Genomic DNA, 20,954 nt, shown 5'->3' with positions numbered 1-20,954 from the left:
AACGAGATGAAATTAGCAAATTTCAAATGGGCAGATATGTGAACTGCAATGAAGCAATCTGGAGAATATTTTTATTTGCAATTCATGAACGCCATCCTACTGTTGTGCATCTGGCAGCTCATTTGGAGAATGGCCAGCGAGTTTATTTCCACGCAGAGAACATAGTACAGCGAACGGAAATACCACCAGCAACCACTTTAACAAGTTTCTTTGCAACTTGCGCCAGTGATCCGTTCGCGAGAACATTGCTTTACTTGGAGATGCCTCGGTATTATACATGGAATGCATCGTCGAAGAAATGCTTGCGCAGGAAGAACGGCCATCCGGTAGATGGTTATCCAGGTGTTTTTTCAACTGATGCATTGGGAAGAATTTACACAATCCATCCAAAGAACGATGATTGCTTTTACCTACGTTTGCTTTTGATTAATGTACGAGGTTCAACTTCATTTGAATCATTGAGGACTGTAGATGGTACCATTTGTGCAACATTTCGAGAAGCATGTCAACAATTGCAATTGCTTGAACATGACAGTCACTGGAATCAAACGCTAGCGGATGCAATAGCTTTTTCACCAGCCACTGCAGTTCGTACACTTTTCGCTATTATAATTTCGACATTTCAGCCTTCAAACCCGCGTCTATTACGGGATACGTACAAAGATGACATGGCAGAAGATATTTTGCATCGACTGCGATTAGCGACGAAAAATGTCGACTTACAAATGAACGCCGACATCTACAATGAAGCATTAGTCCTTATTGAAGATTTATGTTTACTTATGAGTGGAGTGAGCCTGCACCAAGTCGTCAAACAAGGGATTTAGTGAGTCGCGAATTGGAATGCGAGCGTGCTTACGATATAACACTTGCAACAACAAGTACAAACAAATGTTCCAGTGTTGAACAAATGTACACTGAGAGATTTGCGCAACAATAATCGTTGCTTTGGAGGAGTGATGATATTGCTGTCGGGCGACTTTAGACAAACACTTCCCGTGATTCCAAAATCAACAGCGGCGGATGAGCTAAACGCATGCCTGAAGTCATCGCATTTGTGGAGGTTTGTTAAAACTATTTCATTGACCATGAATATGCGAGTTTTGCTGCCAAACGATAGAACTGCGGAGGTTTTTTCAAAAGAGCTGCTGCGAATCGGAAATGGACAAGTTCCGATAGATCCTTGCATTGGATTAATATCGATTCCAACTACGATTTGCCAATTCACATCTAATAAATATGAACTAATCAGTAGTGTATATCCAAATATTGCTCAAAATTATGGTAACTACGATTGGTTAAGCACGCGCACAATTTTAGCAGCAACAAATATGGATGTCAACGACTTGAATTGGACGATTCAAAATCAAATTCCGGGAGATCTGCGGTTATATAAATCAATCGATCGCTTTGAAAATGAAGACGAGGTAGTAAATTACCCAGGAAGTATGCGGCATAAATTTAGAAATGTCTTGCTTTCACATGGCCAGCTCTATGTGGCGTGTTCCCGTGTTGGAAAACCTTCCTCACTGTTTATTTACGCCGCGGAACAGAAAACCAAAAATATCGTGTACCGTGCAGCCCTAAACTAAATACGTACTAAAATTATATATTTTCGAGACTCGATTAAAACTAATAAAATTGAATGAGAATAGTACAAACTTAATTTTATTAAATTGTCAACAAATCCTGGACGCGATGTGTCAGCATTATTGAAAAGAGTCAAAAAGCATTAATGTACCCTCGAAAAAAATGTTTATCAGGCTGGTTCTGGCAATTCACTTCCGAGTAATTTGTAAAAATTTTGTCAAATTAGGTACAGAAGGTATTTTCCACAAAATTTCACTCGGAAGTAAATTGCAGAACCTGCCTGTATATCATGTTTTTTTATTTAAATTTTTTATCAAAAACAGTTCAAAAAACTCAGCAATAATCTTTTCTTCACTATTTTTCAATATTGGGAATTTGTCAAGGAAAAAAAAGGCGGTATTTAAAGTATGCACAATGAAATTAGGAAAAATCGTTCATATTCTATTAAAACCAATACCGGTGTAATATTTGAAATGAAAATAAATCTATTTTGGGCAGAACGAAGTTTGCCGGATCAGCTAGTGTTTTTATATAAAACTGTTTTTTATTCCCGTTTTGGAATCGCTCAAACGGATTATATGGGTTTTATATCTGATAAAACCTTATGATACCATACATATTTACATATATTAACAAAAATGGAAAGGACTTACTTTGTCTCGCCTCAAGGGGTTTTTTGGAGAATACGTATGTATATGTATGTAAAATGGAATAATTTTGTAGTTATTATCCCCTGCTTTTGTTTTAGTTTCCTCCTGGGTTTAGTGATCTTTTACTCCTGTGTTTAATGTTCTTTCATAATTTCCTCCTTTGTTTAGTGTCCTCTTGCTCCCGTTTCCTCCTTTGTAGAGTGTATGCCTCGATTGCTTAATTGTACGATAATGTTTTTCTAATGATTTCGCGCCCGATTTATGTTTTAAATTTTTATTGTTTTTATTGTTGGAACGCGCCCGATTTATATTTTAGTTTCGCGCGTGATTGAATTTTGTTTTGTTTAACATTTATGTAATTTTCAATTTTCCGAATTTTTAATTTAGTTATATTTAAATATGTATGTAACGGGTGATTTTTTTGAGGTTAGGATTTTCATGCATTAGTATTTGACAGATCACGTGGGATTTCAGACATGGTGTCAAAGAGAAAGATGCTCAGTATGCTTTGACATTTCATCATGAATAGACTTACTAACGAGCAACGCTTGCAAATCATTGAATTTTATTACCAAAATCAGTGTTCGGTTCGAAATGTGAAATCCGCTTTTTTATCGACAAATTTTGTTCAGCGATGAGGCTCATTTCTGGTTGAATGGCTACGTAAATAAGCAAAATTGCCGCATTTGGGGTGAAGAGCAACCAGAAGCCGTTCAAGAACTGCCCATGCATCCCGAAAAATGCACTGTTTGGTGTGGTTTGTACGCTGGTGGAATCATTGGACCGTATTTTTTCAAAGATGCTGTTGGACGCAACGTTACGGTGAATGGCGATCGCTATCGTTCGATGCTAACAAACTTTTTGTTGCCAAAAATGGAAGAACTGAACTTGGTTGACATGTGGTTTCAACAAGATGGCGCTACATGCCACACAGCTCGCGATTCTATGGCCATTTTGAGGGAAAACTTCGGAGAACAATTCATCTCAAGAAATGGACCCGTAAGTTGGCCACCAAGATCATGCGATTTAACGCCTTTAGACTATTTTTTGTGGGGCTACGTCAAGTCTAAAGTCTACAGAAATAAGCCAGCAACTATTCCAGCTTTGGAAGACAACATTTCCGAAGAAATTCGGGCTATTCCGGCCGAAATGCTCGAAAAAGTTGCCCAAAATTGGACTTTCCGAATGGACCACCTAAGACGCAGCCGCGGTCAACATTTAAATGAAATTATCTTCAAAAAGTAAATGTCATGAACCAATCTAACGTTTCAAATAAAGAACCGATGAGATTTTGCAAATTTTATGCGTTTTTTTTTTTTAAAAAAGTTATCAAGCTCTTAAAAAATCACCCTTTAGGAATGGACAATATAGAGGGCAGGTGGCAATTTTGTCACTGACCGAATAACTTATAGTACGGATGGCAACCTTGCCATTAATCGATATGTCAACGAAGCGTCAATCAGTGGCCATAATTGTAACGGTCCTTATTGGATGATCCATATACATCAGCCATTTGTAATAGCATGTAAGCTTTCAGCTGTTAAGTGAAGTTTGTCAAAGGCGGTCACGCCGCCACCTGAATAGAATAAGTGCGGTTAAAATTGAATTGAATAAACTAATTAAATAAAGAATAAAGTGTTGCGGTTTTAATATGGAAACCCACATTTGGGGGCTCGTCCGGTATGTGGTCGTGAAATAAAAGAAATAAAGTTTAAAAGACAAACTCGACTTGTGAGTGAGTGGGCGTGTGCAAGTGGCTGCACCAGTGCGCTAACGCTGGTCAGCGCAAAAACGCTAGCGAATTGGTAGATGTGCAAAGTCGAAAGAGCACATAATGCCAATTGAACAGTGAAAATATTTGAAAAGTTAAAGAAATTTGGCGATTTGGCGAAGTGACTGCATCCAGTACGTTATTACGGACAGTCAGCGTAGCCGCCAGTGGAAATATTATTGAAGTATTTAAGGTTACACGTGCGGGAAAAAACAGTGACGGGATTTGGCGATTCCCGGTATTTTCCGAATAACTTTACCAAGGGTGCTACCGCTAGCAGCTAAAGCATCAACTCGTGTTACGGTCGTTACGTAAAAATCGAAGGGACTCAGTTTCAAGTGGTCAAACGAATTTTTGTACGAGTACAATTTCTGACAAAAGTGTAACGGTACACCGAATTGAACGGGCCTATAAGGCAAAAAACTGTAGCCAGTAACGGACACGTACAGTTTCAAGTAAGCACACATAACGGTGCATAATTGCATATAAGACGCAGAACAGCGCAGTCGCAGGCAGTACAACAGCGTAGCAACGACTAGCAGTTCGACACAGCAGCGGGCATCAGAACAGCGTAGCCGCGAGCAGCATAACAGCGCAGCGGCAGGCAGCAGAACAGCGTAGCCGCGGGCAGTTGAACAGCGCAGCAGTAGACAGCGGAGCATCGTAGCAGAGGGTAGCAGTTCAACGTAGCAGTAGACAGCGAAGCATCGTAGCAGAGGAACAGGAGCCAAGAGAAGTTATATTACACTACAAAAAAAAAGACAAAACCAAATTCGACGGTTTCCCCCTATTTCGGGTCCTACGAATCGAACTGCATCATTACCTTTTTGAATTACAATCATGGTTTCATACAAAAATTTTTGTTGAAGTTTTTCATCAAAGTGGCCCATTGTAAGAGAAAGGCACATTTTTCTTCGGTCTCTAACTTTTTTAATGTTGACTTTTTTGGTGAACTTTCTTTGGCAAAGGTTCTCAGAATAAGTCCGTCTTTAAGTTCTTAGATGACTGTAAACCCCAAAATCAATGTTTTTTGTGTCCTTATAGCCAATATGTCGAAAATACTGAAATTTAATCCATTTTTTTAATGTTTTTTCCCTCTATCTCTATTCTCTGCAATCTATGCTTAAATTTTGACTCTTAGGCAAGCATTTAACGTTTCTTTCAAACGTTACTTGTTGTTATTTCTTATCAGTGCAGTGGTTAAAAGCTTGACTCGTTGCTTGCTGATTTGTGATGGACATTGATAGATGAGTCTTATTAAATTTAATTTAAATATTGTGAACAAATTTATGATACTTATTGATAACACTTATAAGATACAAAAAAAAATAAAATAGCACACAAACATAGTTAGTGTAGCTTTTTTAAAAAATACAAATTTTGTTAAGTTTTTTTCTAAAGGTTAGTTTGCTCAGAACGTTGTCTTTGCTTAAGTTTCTTACTATTACAAGATGTCACTTAATGTATAAGTATCAATGGGTAAATTGAAATATTGACGAAACGTGAGGGAAAAATCATAAAAAAAATTGATTAAATTTCAGTTTTTTCGACATATTGGCTATAAGGACACAAACAAAAACATTGATTTTGGGGTTTACAGTCATCTAAGAACTTAAAGGCGGACTTATTCTGAGAACCTTTGCCAAAGAAAGTGTACCAAAAAAGTCAACATTAAAAAAGTTAGAGACCCAAAAAAAAAGTGCCTTTCTCTTACAATGGGCCACTTTGATGAAAAACTTCAACAAAAATTTTTGTATGAAACCATGATTGTAACTCAAAAAGTAATGATGCAGTTCGATTCGTAGGACCCGAAATAGGGGGAAACCGTCGAATACGGTCTTGTCTTTTTTTTTTTTTGAAAAAAAAAAACTATCACAGTGTTATTAATAGTTAGTTAAATAACTAATAGTTCATTTGAGTAGAATAACACTATTTACGAGTCTAAACAGTAGAATGTGTAGCTTTTAGCTGTAAGCAAAAAACAAGAGTGTAGACTTGGTTCTAAGAATTATTTAAGTTTTTAAAAGAGTATGGAAAGCGAACATACTTGTGAGATGGACGCTGAGGCGATTAGGGCAATGACGGTAGAAACGTTAAAGGACAAACTAAGAGAGCTAGGGTTGAGCGTTACAGGTAGGAAAAAAGAGTTGCAACTGCGTTTGTTACAACACTTAGTTTTCGGTGTTGAACAAGACAAAAGAAAGTTTTCAGGAATACCTATATTCTCTTTTAGAATTGGGGAAGCAATCTCCTTGGATGAAAGGAGCATTGTCGAGTATTTCGTGGATGGTATACCAGATGTTAAGGCAAATAAGAGTATGTTATACCAAGCCAAAATGGTGAGCGAATTGAAAGAACAAATTCGCATATACGTGAAAGTAAGAAGTGTACAAACAACAATAGGCAAAGGATACGTGGGACAAATTGCGGCCGATAGTAAACAATTGATCAAAAGGAAATGTTTCAAGTGTGGCAAGGAAGTCCACATAGCGAGGGCCTGTCCGGAAGCTGGGTCAAGTAATGTGATTTGTTTTAAGTGTAAACAGAAGGGGCATTATTCTTAGCAGTGCAAAGAGCAGAAAGACAAAACGATAAAAAGTGAACGTGTGAATACAGTTGATAACAAATTAGAAACGTCTACCAGTAAAGGTGGAATGATCTTCGTGGATGCCACTATCAATGGTTTTACCTTCAGTGCACTAGTGGATACAGGATGTATCGCGTGCATCATGAGATATGATACCTTAATGATGTTAGGAGATATAAAGCTGACCGGAGAAAAGCAAAAATTGTTCGGTATAGGTAAAGGCGTGCTTACGACATTAGGCAGTTTTATAGTCGACATTTCAGTAGAAAGCTTGTCATTGAATGTAACATTTCACGTGGTTAGGGAAAGTGATATTCCGTATGCAGCCATAATTGGAAATGATGTACTTCACGACGTTGAGTTAGTTTTTAGAGAAGGTAGTGTTGAGTTCAGAAAACCTTTGAAGGCTGCTGAGAGGGCAGCGAGGCACATAGGAGTCGGGGAGATTCCTAGGGGTCCGTGTGGTGGAGCTGAAGTGGTTGTGTCAGCCCACCAGGGTGCATGCAATAATGCTGAAGTGGTTGCGTCAGCTCACCGGGGTGCAAGTGGTGATGTTGAAAGGATTGTGTCAACTCACTGTGAGTAAAGAGACTATGTGAATAGTCAAGTTGAGGTTTTCGAGGAACAAAAGGACATTACTGGGTCGACATTAGAAACGAGATCTAAAGTCATAGGTAACAGAGATTTACGTGAAGAGTTAGAGGTACTGTGTTCAGTTGAAACGGAAAAATCTGAGGAGTCAGATAAAGTGGATTTATCACATCTGTCGATAGACGAGGCTAAAGTAGTTAGCGGTTGGATTAACAATTATTATCCTAAGAAGCCCAGTAAAAGGCCAGTATAGATGAAATTGATGTTGAAGAGCGAGAAATCGATATTTCAGCGACCACTTAGGGTGGATAGCGGATCAAAGACGCATTGACGAGGAAGTAGCACGTATGCTTGAGGAGGGTATCATTCAGAATAGTGCATCGGAATACGCGTCGCCAGTTGTATTAGAAGAAAACGGTTTTGTTGTGATTTTCGTAAGATAAACGAAATAATAAAAAAGGACAATTTCAGGGTGCAAGGGTCTTCACCACATTGGATTTGAAGAACGGATTTTATCATGTGCCAATAGAATCAGGTTCTCGGAAATACACGTCTTTCGTAACTCAGAATGGCCAATATGAGTTTTGTTTCGTGCCATTCGGGATTAATAATTCGCCGGCGGTATTTTGTCGATACATACGAGCGATATTCCAGAAAATGCTCGCCGATGGAACAGTTATAATATATCGTCATTCCCGCCAAGGATGAGATAGAAAGTCGAGAGAAATTGGAAAAGGTATTTAGATATGCAAGCGAAAACGGTTTACACATTAGATGGGAGAAATGAAGAGAAAAATAAATTTTTTGGGGTTCATTGTGGAGAACGGTAGAATTTTCCCTTCATAAGAGAAAACTAAAGCAGTCAGTGGATTTCCAGTACCAACTACCAAAAAAGAATTACAGCGATTCTTGGGTTTAACTTCGTATTTCAGGCGGTTCATCGAAAATTATGCAGTTATTGCAAAGTCGCTAACAGATATGCTTCGTAAGGACGAAAAGTTTAGGTTGAGGGAAGAACAACTCTTGGCTATTCAACATCTCAAGCGTGCGTTGGTGAACGCGCCCGCGTTGAAACTTTTCGATCCATATGCAGAAACAGAGATGCATGCTGATGCGTCAAAATTTGGCTATGGCGCAGTCTCATTGCAGAGGGACTCAGAAGACAAGTTGTTACATCCCATTGAATATATGAGTCGTAAAACGACTAGGGCCCAGAAAAAATACAGTGCTTTTGAACTCGAAGTTCTGGCAGCTATGAAAGCCTCGAATAAATGGCGTATATACTTAAAAGACATTCCATTTAAAATACTCAGCGATTGTAATGCTTTCGCTATGACGGTCAAGAAACAAGACGTACCAGACAGGATCATGAGGTGGGCGATGTACTTACAGGAATACAATTATGTAGTTGAATATAGGTCAGGAACTCGCATGAGGCACGTATATGCTCTTAGTCGCGCATACTGTTTATTAGTAGAAGACTCGTTAAAGCTTAGAATAAGAGAGGCGCAAATGCAGGATGACTGGATAAGAGCAGTGCGGAAAGTTGTGGAAGTTAAACCATACGAAATTTTTTTTTTTTAAACTGACTTACTTTGCAGCGACCCTGTCAAGGAATTATTAGTAATACCATCCAGTATGGAAGAAGAAATTATAAAGTTAGCACATAACCAGGGTCATTTTGCAGCAAAAAGAACACAGCAGCTAATAAAGAGAAATTATTACATACCAAACTTGAGAAAAAAAGTACAAAATGTAGTAACTTCATGTGTGGAGTGCATAGTAATAGATGCGAAAAGGGGTAAGAAAGAGGACTTGTTGACACCAATCGACAAAACTTGTGAACCATTAGGCACTTATCATATTGACCATGTGGATCCATTAACCGAAACATGTAAAAAATATAACCATATTTTAGTTATAATAGATGCGTTTTCGAAATTCGTTTGGTTGTACCCAACGAAATCCGTTTCGAAACGGATTATAACGGATAGAGGGGTGGGGTTTACATCAAAGGCTTTCAACGCATTCTGCGCAAAGGAAGACATACAACACTTGTTGATTGCAACCGGTGTCCCTCGGGGTAACGGACAAGTGGAGCGTGTTCACAGGACCGTCATTCCAATATAGTCTAAGAAATGTCAAGGTAACTCAACTCAGTGGTACAACCACGTCGCAAAGGTACAACAGATCTTAAACAACAATTCACCGCGCCGTACAAAAATAACACCCCTTAGAATTTTTACAGGACTGAACATACGATTAGTAGAGTACCCAGATTTACATGGAATTTTAAAAGATATTGAAATAGAGGAATTGAACTTAGAACGCGATTCACTGAGACAGAATGCTCATGAAAATATAGAGAAACAAGTAAGGAAGGCTAAGTTCGGGTGCAACCGAACATTTTATACTCTCGCAATTTATTTAGAGATTTACCTATATTTTCGGTGAAAAATTATCCTTGGGCACTGGGTTCTTCATGTTTGATATCAGGGGTCCTGAAAAGTCATGGTCCGATTTTGACGATTTTTCCGCAAGTTATGTCACAGCTCAAATACAGTATTTGTGTAAAGTTTTATTTCGCTATCTTTATCGGTTCCTAATGTATGCATTATAAAGTGAAAGAATCAGAAGGATTCAAAATTGAGTTATATGGGAAGTAGGCGTAGTTGTGAACCGGTTTCATCCATTTTCCACACGTGTCATCAGGGTGTCAAAAAATATTATATCGAAAATGGACCAAGGAATACGTGATCCAAGTTTCATTAAGATATCTCAATTTTTACTCAAGTTACAGTTTGCACGGACGGACAGACGGACGGACAGACCGACATCCGGATTTGAACTTTACTCGTCACCCTGATCACCTTGGTATATATAATCCTATATCTAACTCGTTTAGTTTTAGGACTTACAAACAACCGTTATGTGGACAAAACTATAATACTCTCTTTAGCAACTTTTGTTGCGAGAGTATAAATACAGAAAGAAAACTGTAAGACGTTTAATCAAATACGAAAAGTAAGCTTTGAATACAACATAGGAGATTTAGTAGCCATTAAGAAAACACAGTTTGGGGTAGCTACGAAATTAAGACCGAAGTATTTGGGACCGTATAAAGTAGTCGCCAACTAAACCATGACAGATACGAGGTTGAGAAGGTAGAAAATACGGAAGGACCAAAGAAGACTACTACAGTAGCAGAAAACATGAAAAGGTGGACTTAATTTTTCGAGGTCGAATTATAGGTCAGGACGGCCGATTGTAGGAAAGGACAATATATAGGGCAGGTGGCAATATTGTCACTGACCGAATAACTTATAGTACGGATGGCAACCTTGCCATTAATCGATAAGTCAACGAAGCGTCCATCAGTGGCCATAATTGTAACGGTCCTTATTGGATGATCCACGTGAATAGAATAAAGCGGTTAAAATTGAATTGAATAAACTGATTAAATAAAGAATAAAGTGTCGCGGTTTTAATATGGAACCCCACATGTATGTTTTGAATTTTTGCACTGCACATTTCTTTATTTGGTAAATATTTTATTTTATTTATATCTGTACCTTTTTGTAGCACAGTGGATATATACATACTAGCTGACTCCGCACTCGTTGCGCTGCGTGAAATTATTTGTTTTGAAAACAAAGTTGAATTTGTATAGTATTGGAAAACATTTATTTGCGATTTTTCTAATTTTTTTCAATGTAACGCAGCTTAATAAACAACATTTTTTGTTTTCTGTTCCGGTGCGTAAATGTACAGAGCAGATGATTTTTCATCTCGTGAATGAAATTTGTGCCACACACCTCCAGCGACTGTCTTTGAGACCTGTTGATTGTCATCCCAAATGCAAGTCTCATTGGAAACAGAATACGTTTGAAGTGAAAAGGCAAATCGTTGGAACTCAAAGAAATTCGTGGAATCAAGCATTCTGCCACCTTGTAAGTCCTTTTAAAAAATTCTTGCAACTATTACATTATTCGATAGCTGCTTGAAGATTGCGAAGCATAATAAATGACAAAGCATTATAATGACAAAGAATTTAGAAATTTCACTGGATAATTCACAGCTTCGTCTTCATTTTCAGCATGATCGATCGATGTGTATGAACACAAATATCCCGAAAGTTGACTTTAATTCGTATAGATTAAGTCATCGACATCGGAATTTTTGGCAGTTAAAAATCTGCGTGCACTCAACCAATCGTAGTTACGATAAATTTGGCTACTATGGGGATTGATATCAAACCATTAGAAGTATTAACCGGAATTTGCCCAGTTCTTTACAGATCTTCTGCGGTGCTATCCTGTTGCAGGAACACACGCATATTCATGGTCAATCATATGGTTTTCGCGTGCCGCCACAAGTACGATGACTTGAGACATTTCAATTCCTCCGCCGCTGTTGATTTCGAAATAACAGAATGTGTTTGTCAATAACAGTATCATTACGCCACCAAATCGACGATTATTATTCCACAGATCATTCATTGTTCTGTCAAGTACTTCTAGAAAATTGCGCTCATCTCATAGATGTTTCATAGATTTGCAGGTTTAACTGAAGCTACAGTGTCGAATGTGCCGTTCTTCCAACTTTAAGTAGCGTTGCTGCAATTCCAGTAGGTGCGAGAGCCAACGGAATGCCATTTTGAGATCGTATCGTTTACCACTGTTTCTTCGCTACTATCGGTCGTGATGCTATATAGCCTATAGCCTTCCTCGATAAATGGACTATCCAACACAAAAAGAATTATTCAACTCATACCAGTAGTTTCGGAGATTAGCGCGTTCAAACAAACAAACAAACAAACTCTTCAGCTTTATAATATTAGTATAGACGCATGTACTGTATGTACCTAAAATAATATAGGTCACTGCACTTGCTGTTTCGCAAAACCGGTTTTTGGCACAATTTTGTTGTTTGTTTGTCACTTGTCTAATTGTTATTATTTGATTAAACACTTTTTCATATATATATTTTTATACTCTCGCAACAAAAGTTGCTAAAGAGAGTATTATAATTTTGTTCACATAACGGTTGTTTGTAACACCCAAAACTAAACGAGTTAGATATAGGGTTATATATACCAAAGTGATCAGGGTGAAGAGTGGAATTCAAATCCGAATGTCTGTCTGTCCGTCCGTCCGTCCGTCTGTGGAAGCTGTAACTTGAGTAAAAATGAAGACATGTTGATGAAACTTGGCACATTTATTTCTTGGCACCATAGGAAGGTTGCTTTCGAAAAAGAGCAATATCGGACCACTGCCACGCCCATAAAATGGCGAAAACCGAAAACACATAAAGGGCCATAACTAAGCCATAAATAAAGCTATGGAAATAAAATTTGGTATGAAGGATCGCACTTTGAAGGGGCATATTTGGATGTAATTTTTTTGGGAAAGTGGGCGTGGCCCCGCCGCAAATCGGTTTTTTGTAAATATCCAAACCAAAAGAGCTATATCAACCAAACTTTCTGTAGTCGTTTTTTTAGCCACTTCTTAATACAGTCCAAAAATGAAAGAAATCGGATAATAACCACGCCCACCTCCCATACAAAAGTTAGGTTGAAAATTACTAAAAGTGAGTTAACTTACTAACGAAAAACGTCAGAAACACTAAATTTCACATAAGAAATGGCAGATAAATGAGATGGCACTCAGATTTTTTTCAAAATGGAACGTGGGCGTGGCGCCGCCCACTTATGGGTCAAAAACCATATCTCAGGAACTACTCGACCGATTTCAATGAAACTTGGTTCGTAATAGTTTCTTTACATCCCAATGATATGTTGTGAAAATAGGCCAAATCGCTTCACAACCACGCCTACTTCCTATATACCAGAATTTTGAAGACGATCGGGATCGTTTACTTTACAATATATAAAGTAAACACTAGTGAAGATATTGGTGCACAACTTTGCACAAATACTATGTTAATAGTGTGGCAGCCCCATTCTAAAATTCGCCGAAATCGGACCATAGGTTTTTAAGGCCCCATATATCGAACACGAGGCCCTCGGTGCTTCTAACCTAATATTATGGTTTCCAACTTTCAATGGACTTTATGCACTATATATGACGAATATGTGGGTCAAATTATGTACTATTAATATAAATAAAGTTAAATAAATAAATTGCGAGAGTATAAAATGTTCGGTTACACCCGAACTTAGCCCTTCCTTACTTGTTTTGGATTGTTTCAAAAACTTTATTATTTTTTATTTGAATATAGTAGCTACAGTGCCTTTCTTTATGGCTCGAAGGACCATGTACACTTTTCTCACCTTATTTTCCACTTTCGATTTTTACTTTAAAAGAGAAAACGCACTTGATTCCGCACCAAAACGTGTTTAATAAGAAAATTTGGTGATATTATACAAATTAAAGGTTTATATATGATATGATAAATTGTTTTAAATGTTGATATATATAAAATGTGTGTAAAAGGTATTAAGTAAAGGAAATCGGGATATTTCGAAAAAAAAACGGAGATGCTGATCTATCGGCTGATATCGACAAAAGGTGGCGCGAGATCCTTTCTCGTTCCTTTTTGTTGAACTTTGTGTGCTGAGTGGTGTCATCATGTTGATGTATGTGTATGTTTGTTTGTGTGTGTGTAATATTCTCTCTCGTAATGAGGTGAATGCATGTAGTGATGAGGTGGATGTAGCGTATCAATGTGACGCATTTGATTATGTGGTGATTGGTGTGTGTCAGTGTGGTGAAGTGATTTGACTGTGCTTCTTCGTTCAGACTCATTTAGCCAGTTGAGAATAAGTTTGGGATGCAAACAGATATCTACAAATATTTTATTGGGTTAATGTTGTCACAAATGTCCAAGATCGATATAAAACGATTTAATTGATCAGTGCTTGTCCCTAGATCCATCTATTGGAAAACGGCGGAAGCAAATTTGTAGAAAAAAAGCTGAGTGCAGCTTCCTTCTGCTTGTGTAAAGTTTTATGTTTCTGAGAACCGACTGTAGAAAGTTTGGTTTATATAGTTTCATTCGTTAAAATATCTCAATTTTTACTCAAGATGGACGGACGGGCAGACAGACATACGGATTTCAACTCGTCTCGTCATCCTGATCATTTTGATATATATAACCCTATATCTAACTCGTTTAGTTTTATGACTTAAAAACAACGGTTATATGAACAAAGCTATAATACTCTCTTAGCAACTGTTCTTGCGAGAGAATAAAAAGAAATAGTTCAAGAAAACAGAAACACAACAATTCTGACTGGATCCCGTAAAATTGTACACTAGAGTAATATTAAAAGTCAGCAGCTTTTTAAAGTAAGTTTCCTATATCCTATTCTTAGAGACGAAATCAATCAAATCTAGGGATGCAATCTAGGGATGTTTTTGAAACATCGATGTTTTCGTTAAAAAGCATTGATGTTAGCCATCGATGTCTCGAATCTAAAAACATCGATGTCACTTTCAACGATGTTTTATGTCGATGTTTTAAATAAAAATTTGACTTTACACCTTCACACTTTTTCGGGTATTAACTCGAAACCCTCTATTTGGATACGCTTTATTACATTGGAATTAGATTTTTGTAAAATACGGAGAATTCGTTAATGGAATGTGCGCTTGGACACCCCATGTAAATGGCAGGATGCCAAGGTTATCTTCATCCCCAAATCAAGAAAAGAAAACTATTCCTTGCCAAAATCGTATAGGCCGATCAGTCTAACCTCCTTCCTAAAGAAAAGTATGGAAAGAGTCTGTTACGACTAACTCAGTTGATACCGCTCTACACGAAGTAGTCGGGACTATCGAGAAATCTTTGGACAAGAAAGAGTTCACCCTCGCGGTTTTTATAGACGTGGAGGGGACCTTTAATAACGCCAACACCGCTGCATTGATCTCATATGTTGCTTCATTCGACATCAACCAGAACATACTGGCTTGGTTGAGTCATATGCTCAGTAACAAACGAGCCATTTATGATGGGGAAGGAATAAAAATCTCTCTCCAGATCACGTGCGGAACCCCGCAAGGAGGAATCCTGTCCCCCTTGCTCTGGGTCACTTTGATGGTATATTCGCTGTAAACGCAGGCTGTAAGCGCTAACGAAAAAGTGCCAGATTAAACCATTGGAACAGGTTCAGAGGACCTGTTTGATAGCGATAACCGGTGCTATGAAAACAACTTCAACAAAGTCCTTGGAGGTTATTCTTGATATCCGGCCAATACACATCCAAGTGAAGTATGTTGCAGCGCTTACAGCGTGTAGGCTAAAGTTATTGGGCCACTGGACCCAAACATTGCACCAATAGGGACATGGGATCATACTAAATCTTGTCACTGAACTCGGTTTGGATTGATCCTGTGACCGAAAAACCGAGACTATTAGGGAAATTAAGGCAACGTACTCCTTCCCCAGCAGAGAAGAATAGGCCAACGATACAATCATAGATAGTACCAATGGTGAAATCTGTATATTCACTGACGGATCAAAAGGTGAAGCAGGAACGGGAGCAGACTTCTTCTGTAAATACCCACATACAGAAAGCAGCTTAAAACTAAACGACTACAACTCAGTATTTCAAGCTGAGATTGTCGGACTGAGGGAAGGCATTGTTTGGGCCTGCGCCCAAACAAACAGGTCCATCAACTTTTTTGTGGATAGCCAAATTATCTGGGTACCCGATCATATAGGTATAGAAGGAACCGAAAAGGAAGATGAGTTGGCTGGCTCAGGAGCAGCCCGCAACACAGTTCTCTTAAACTGTCCCAGACCTTTCAGTTCTCTCAAGCTCTGGCTGAAGCAATGGATGCTAGGGGAACATCTCAGGTCTTGGAACATGTGCAACACGGGTCATACCACAAAACTACTATAGGGTAGTGTTGACACTGGACAGACAGAAAAACTTCTTACATTAAGTAAAAGAGACCTAAGCTGTATCACAGGGGTCATCACGGGGCACCTACTTCTTGGTATAGTATAATCGGCCAAATCGGTAAGAAGAGATACCTTCCAAGGCTCCAATTTTTCTAATCTGAGAGAAATGTGGCAGCAGGGATGGAATAAACTCAGAAGCTTAGTTAAATCGACAGAGTTGTTCAGGTGACGCTTATCAGGGTACTTTCGGGGAGTATAATGGGCCTAATCAGGCACTCTTCGCCTGCCTTTTCAACCAACCAGCCAATCAACCAACTTTTGGATCGAAATAAAAAACGTAAACTATACGCTTTTTCAATACACCTCATGCGCATTATATGCAGTAAAGGTCCCGTTATATTTATATATCAAAATATCCTATTGATATTGTTTTAACATTAACACAAAAATTGAGTATTTACGGTATGTAACATGACTGTCACACGGCCTGGTATACGGTTAAAACATAAGAATAAATACAGTGCAAAATGGATGTGTAAGTACAAAAATAAACATATATACCTTGAAAGTCAAATTAAAACCTCGTTCTTCGATCAGGTCTGCCCCAAATTAAGTCATTGGAGAACAACCGTTGTATTTTGGAGTGTTTGCTAGAAAATGTCTTGATTCTGGTGTTTCGCCACGAAACACTGCAATGGCTCAGGCATTGTCCCAATGCGAACGCTCCTATGCAAATTGTAATCAATACTGCAATCGTATCGAAAAGGTTCTCGATTCAAATCACTATTTGAAAAAATTCTTCTTCAGCTTCGAAAATGTTATATTTGTTAATCTCTGATGTTTGTTAGACGATTTCGCATAACTAACCTAGCCGTTTCACGGGCTGTCTCTCTTTGCTCTTGTGACTGAGAAGTCCGGAGTCGAACCATACTAACACGGCGTTCTTCACGTGCAATTTAATTTTTTTGTTGGTCCTTTCAGTAACAATGCATCTCATCCTAGTTGCATTGCGGCTTGTTCTTGTTAGGTTTTGGTCGCGACATGGAATTTTTTCACAATAAACATAACAAAATCGGCACGCAAAAAACATAAACCGGTTAAGTTAAAATTCAATTATAAATTGAAACGTAATTACCGCAAAAATTTGTTTAGCGTTTCAAAAGCATGTAATTGAAAAGGAACGAAAAAATTGAAAAATGTTTGTATTTTGTTTTGTCATGTGTTTTTTTTTTCATCAAATTGATGTTGTGACTGACAATTTTTTCGTTTTTTAGTTTTGTTTTCATTTTTATGAAAAGAAAGCCTACTCAGGTGTTTTGAACAATAAATTTGTGCTTTATATGGAATATCAATTGCGTTTTTTATTCCACATTTTATTCACGTTCTCGGCACGGAAATGGTTTAAAAAGTATCCAACGCAAAGAGGAAGTTTTTGGCAATAAGCCGGAAATAAAAGTCCGAATACACGAGGAAGTGAATACATAAATGAAGTTACCACAAAGGGAGATATTCACACTTCGAACAGTTCAAATTCGTTGAAGGTTCGATTAAGAACATACGGACAGTGCATGCAGGAACACTACCTGCTATTTTAAGTCTTCCTGAACAAGAAGCAAGGTTACTTTTAGATGCAAGTAAAATTAAGATATCTGCGGAATCCGCGAAAGATCAAATCTAAAACAATGTTTTAGATGCCTGGAATATGGTCACGTATCGAGCAGGTGCACCTTTCTTTGTATCCTGTAAAAATGTTGGAAGTAAAAGATGCCCATATTAGCAGGTGGCATTTCGCACCTGTTGTCGGGTTGAGTACAACACAATAGAATGCAATGCAAACGTGTGCGAAATTCAATAATTTCCACCAATCCAAAATAAATGTGTCAAATAAAAATGACAAAATATACGAAACAAAATCATTTTTTTATAATAGTTTATTCAGTAAATAATATATTGGAACTTTCAATTATACAAACAGCTTATTGACTCGAGTTGTTCTTATATTTTTTCATTTGCATTTTTATAGATATTAAGCTTCTGCGGTTATGCGTAGGGTTTGGGACCCACCACATAAAAACGAAGTACTACTGTATTATTCAGTGTATTAAGTCTAAGAAATATTACAAAAATAATAATATAAATTCATAAGTGAATTATAAAACATTTTTGTTTTATATATATGTGTATATATTTTTGTGTTAACAATTGGAAGCCCATTTTTCAAAATTGAACTTATCTTATAAATAGTTTAGACTGCTTAATTAAAATTTAAATTAGAATATTTAAGTGGGCAAAGTTTCGTGTTTTTTAATTCGTTTTTTTATTTTTGATTTATGAATCTTCTGATTTTTGGTTGTGACAATGGTCATACCTTTATCTTGTAATACTTTATGTTTTGTAAATCTTGGTGTAAGCTTGTTTCTTCTATTTTCTTTTCTGGATATTACATTATTTATTTCTAGCTTTCCTGGATTTTTTCTGTTATTGTTCAACTTACTGATTCTAATCTTAATTTTATTTTCTTTTTTATTTTTAATTTTGGGATATATTACTACTTTGGAAGTCATTCAGTTTTTGAATATAGTCGTGTTCGTTGTTGAAAGTCATCTCTTTGTTAAATAAATGTGGTCTCATAATGGATAGCGTTATTGTATGTAATAAATGTTTCGCTAAGAATATCGTTATGTTCGCAATCTAGTTTGTTCTCTTTTTTTGTATTCATTATAATTCGATATATTTCTGTCAGAGAAGAGTGCAACCTGGTGAGTTGCTAGAGGATTGTTGGAAAGAAGTAAAATGTATTTGAATATTATATTGTTGACATCTTTAAATATCCTTCCTGAAAACTCTGCGCCTTGATCGCAGACTAGTTTCATAGGAGTGCCCAAAATGGTAAAGAAGGTTTTCAAGGCTTTAACTATGTTTAGACTGTCTCTTGCTGGAATCGTATATCCAGCAGAAAATTTTGAAAATTTGTCGATAATAGTTAAAATTGTTTTTCCATTGATGGTGTATAAGTCGATGTGTATTGTTTGCATAGGAAAATCTGGGATTTCTGTTTCTTGGAAAACTAGTTTTTGTGGTTGTCTATCGTATTTCATGGTTTGACAAACATCACAATTATTAATTAATCGGGACGTTTGAGTTTTTAGGTGTGGAGAATAAATGACTTTCTTTAAATGAGCTATCGTTTCATCTATGCCTCTGTGGTTATTATTTATATGATACTTTTGTATTTCATCGTTTAATTCTTCTATATTTGTTATATCTTTCAGTATGATAGTAACTCTTACAATTTTGTAAAGATTTATTGGTAAGAAATATTCTTTGAGTACATCTTGGATAATGTCAAAAATTCGTATTATCAAACGAACTTTCTGTGATGACTTTCCTTATTTTGTTTTTGAAAAGGGTTGAGTTTATTATTTGAGAATTTTTGTCAATTTTCAATATAAGCTGTAGGTTATATTCGTTAATTGGTTTGTTTAAGGTTAAAATTGGGTTCGTCTTTTCATTACTGTTATTTGATAAAAAGCTATTAGTGTTGACTTCCGCTGTATCAACTCGGCTAAGTGTATCGGCCACTACATTTTCAGATCCTTTTTTATATGATATGTCATAATCATACTCTAGTAACTGGAGTTTCCATCGAACCAATTTGGAATTGGGTTCTTTAAAATTCATTAGCCACGTTAGTGGTTTGTGGTCGGTGTTAATTTTAAATTTTTGTCCGTATAAATAATGGCAAAATATTTAGTAGCCCATATTATGGCTAATATTTCTTTTTCACTGGTTGAATATTTTAATTCGGTATCTGTAAGTGTACGACTAGCAAATGATATTGTTTTTCATTGTTATGTGTACCTTGAGAGAGGACGGCTCCTAAAGCAACATTACTTGCGTCTGTCGTTAGAGTGAAGGGTTTTGAAAAATCTGGATATTCTAACAGAGGATCATTGCATAATAGAGTTTTACAAGTTTCAAATGCGGATAAGAACTCTTCGCCAATTTTAACAGTGTCTTTACCCTTTAGTTGTTGAGTTAAAGGTTTTGTGATTGTCGCAAAATCTTTTATAAATTTTCTGTAATACCCTAAGAGGCCCAAAAATGATTTTATTTGTTTCCTGTCCTTTGGGAGTGGAAACGAATTTATAGCATCGATCTTTTTTGGGTTTGGTTTGATCCCTTTGTCGGTAACCACGTGACCTAAGTATTCGATTTCTTTTCTGAGAAATTCAGATTTTGCAGGTTGAAGTTTGAGGTTAGCACTATTAAGTTTTTTAAAAACTGTTCTTAGATCGTTGATATGTTCTTGTAGGGATGCAGAAAAAATTATTATATCGTCTAGGTATATAAGACAACATTTACCATTCAGTGCAGCCAGAACATTATCCATAACCCTTTGAAAAGTGGCTGGGGCATTAGTAAGTTCGAACGGCATTCTTACGAATTCGAAGTGTCCGCCTTCTGCGGAAAATGCTGTCTTACTTACATCTTTCGGATGCATCTCAATTTGATGGTATCCGCTAGCTAAATCTAACGCTGTAAAATATTTAGACCTGCCAATTCTGTCTAATACGTCAATTATATTAGGCATGGGATATTTGTCTTTAATAGTTTTTTCATTTAGTTTACGGTAGTCTACTACTAACCGCCACTTGTTTTTATTCGAGGAGTCCATTTTTTTGATACCAAGGGCGTTGGGGCACCCCAAGGAGAATAACTATGTCTAATTATGTTTTGTTCCAATAGTTTGTCGATTTGTTCACTCATTTCTTGTCGTTCAGTTTGACTATAACGAAATGGTTTGGTGTGAATGGGAATTTCGTCTGTTGTTCTAATTCTGTGTTTTATTAGATTAGTGAATGTTAAGATGTTTCCATCTTTGAAGAAAAGTTTT

This window comes from Zeugodacus cucurbitae, chromosome Y (assembly GCF_028554725.1).
Source record: "Zeugodacus cucurbitae isolate PBARC_wt_2022May chromosome Y, idZeuCucr1.2, whole genome shotgun sequence".
Taxonomy (NCBI): domain Eukaryota; kingdom Metazoa; phylum Arthropoda; class Insecta; order Diptera; family Tephritidae; genus Zeugodacus; species Zeugodacus cucurbitae.
This window is presented reverse-complemented; position numbering follows the sequence as displayed.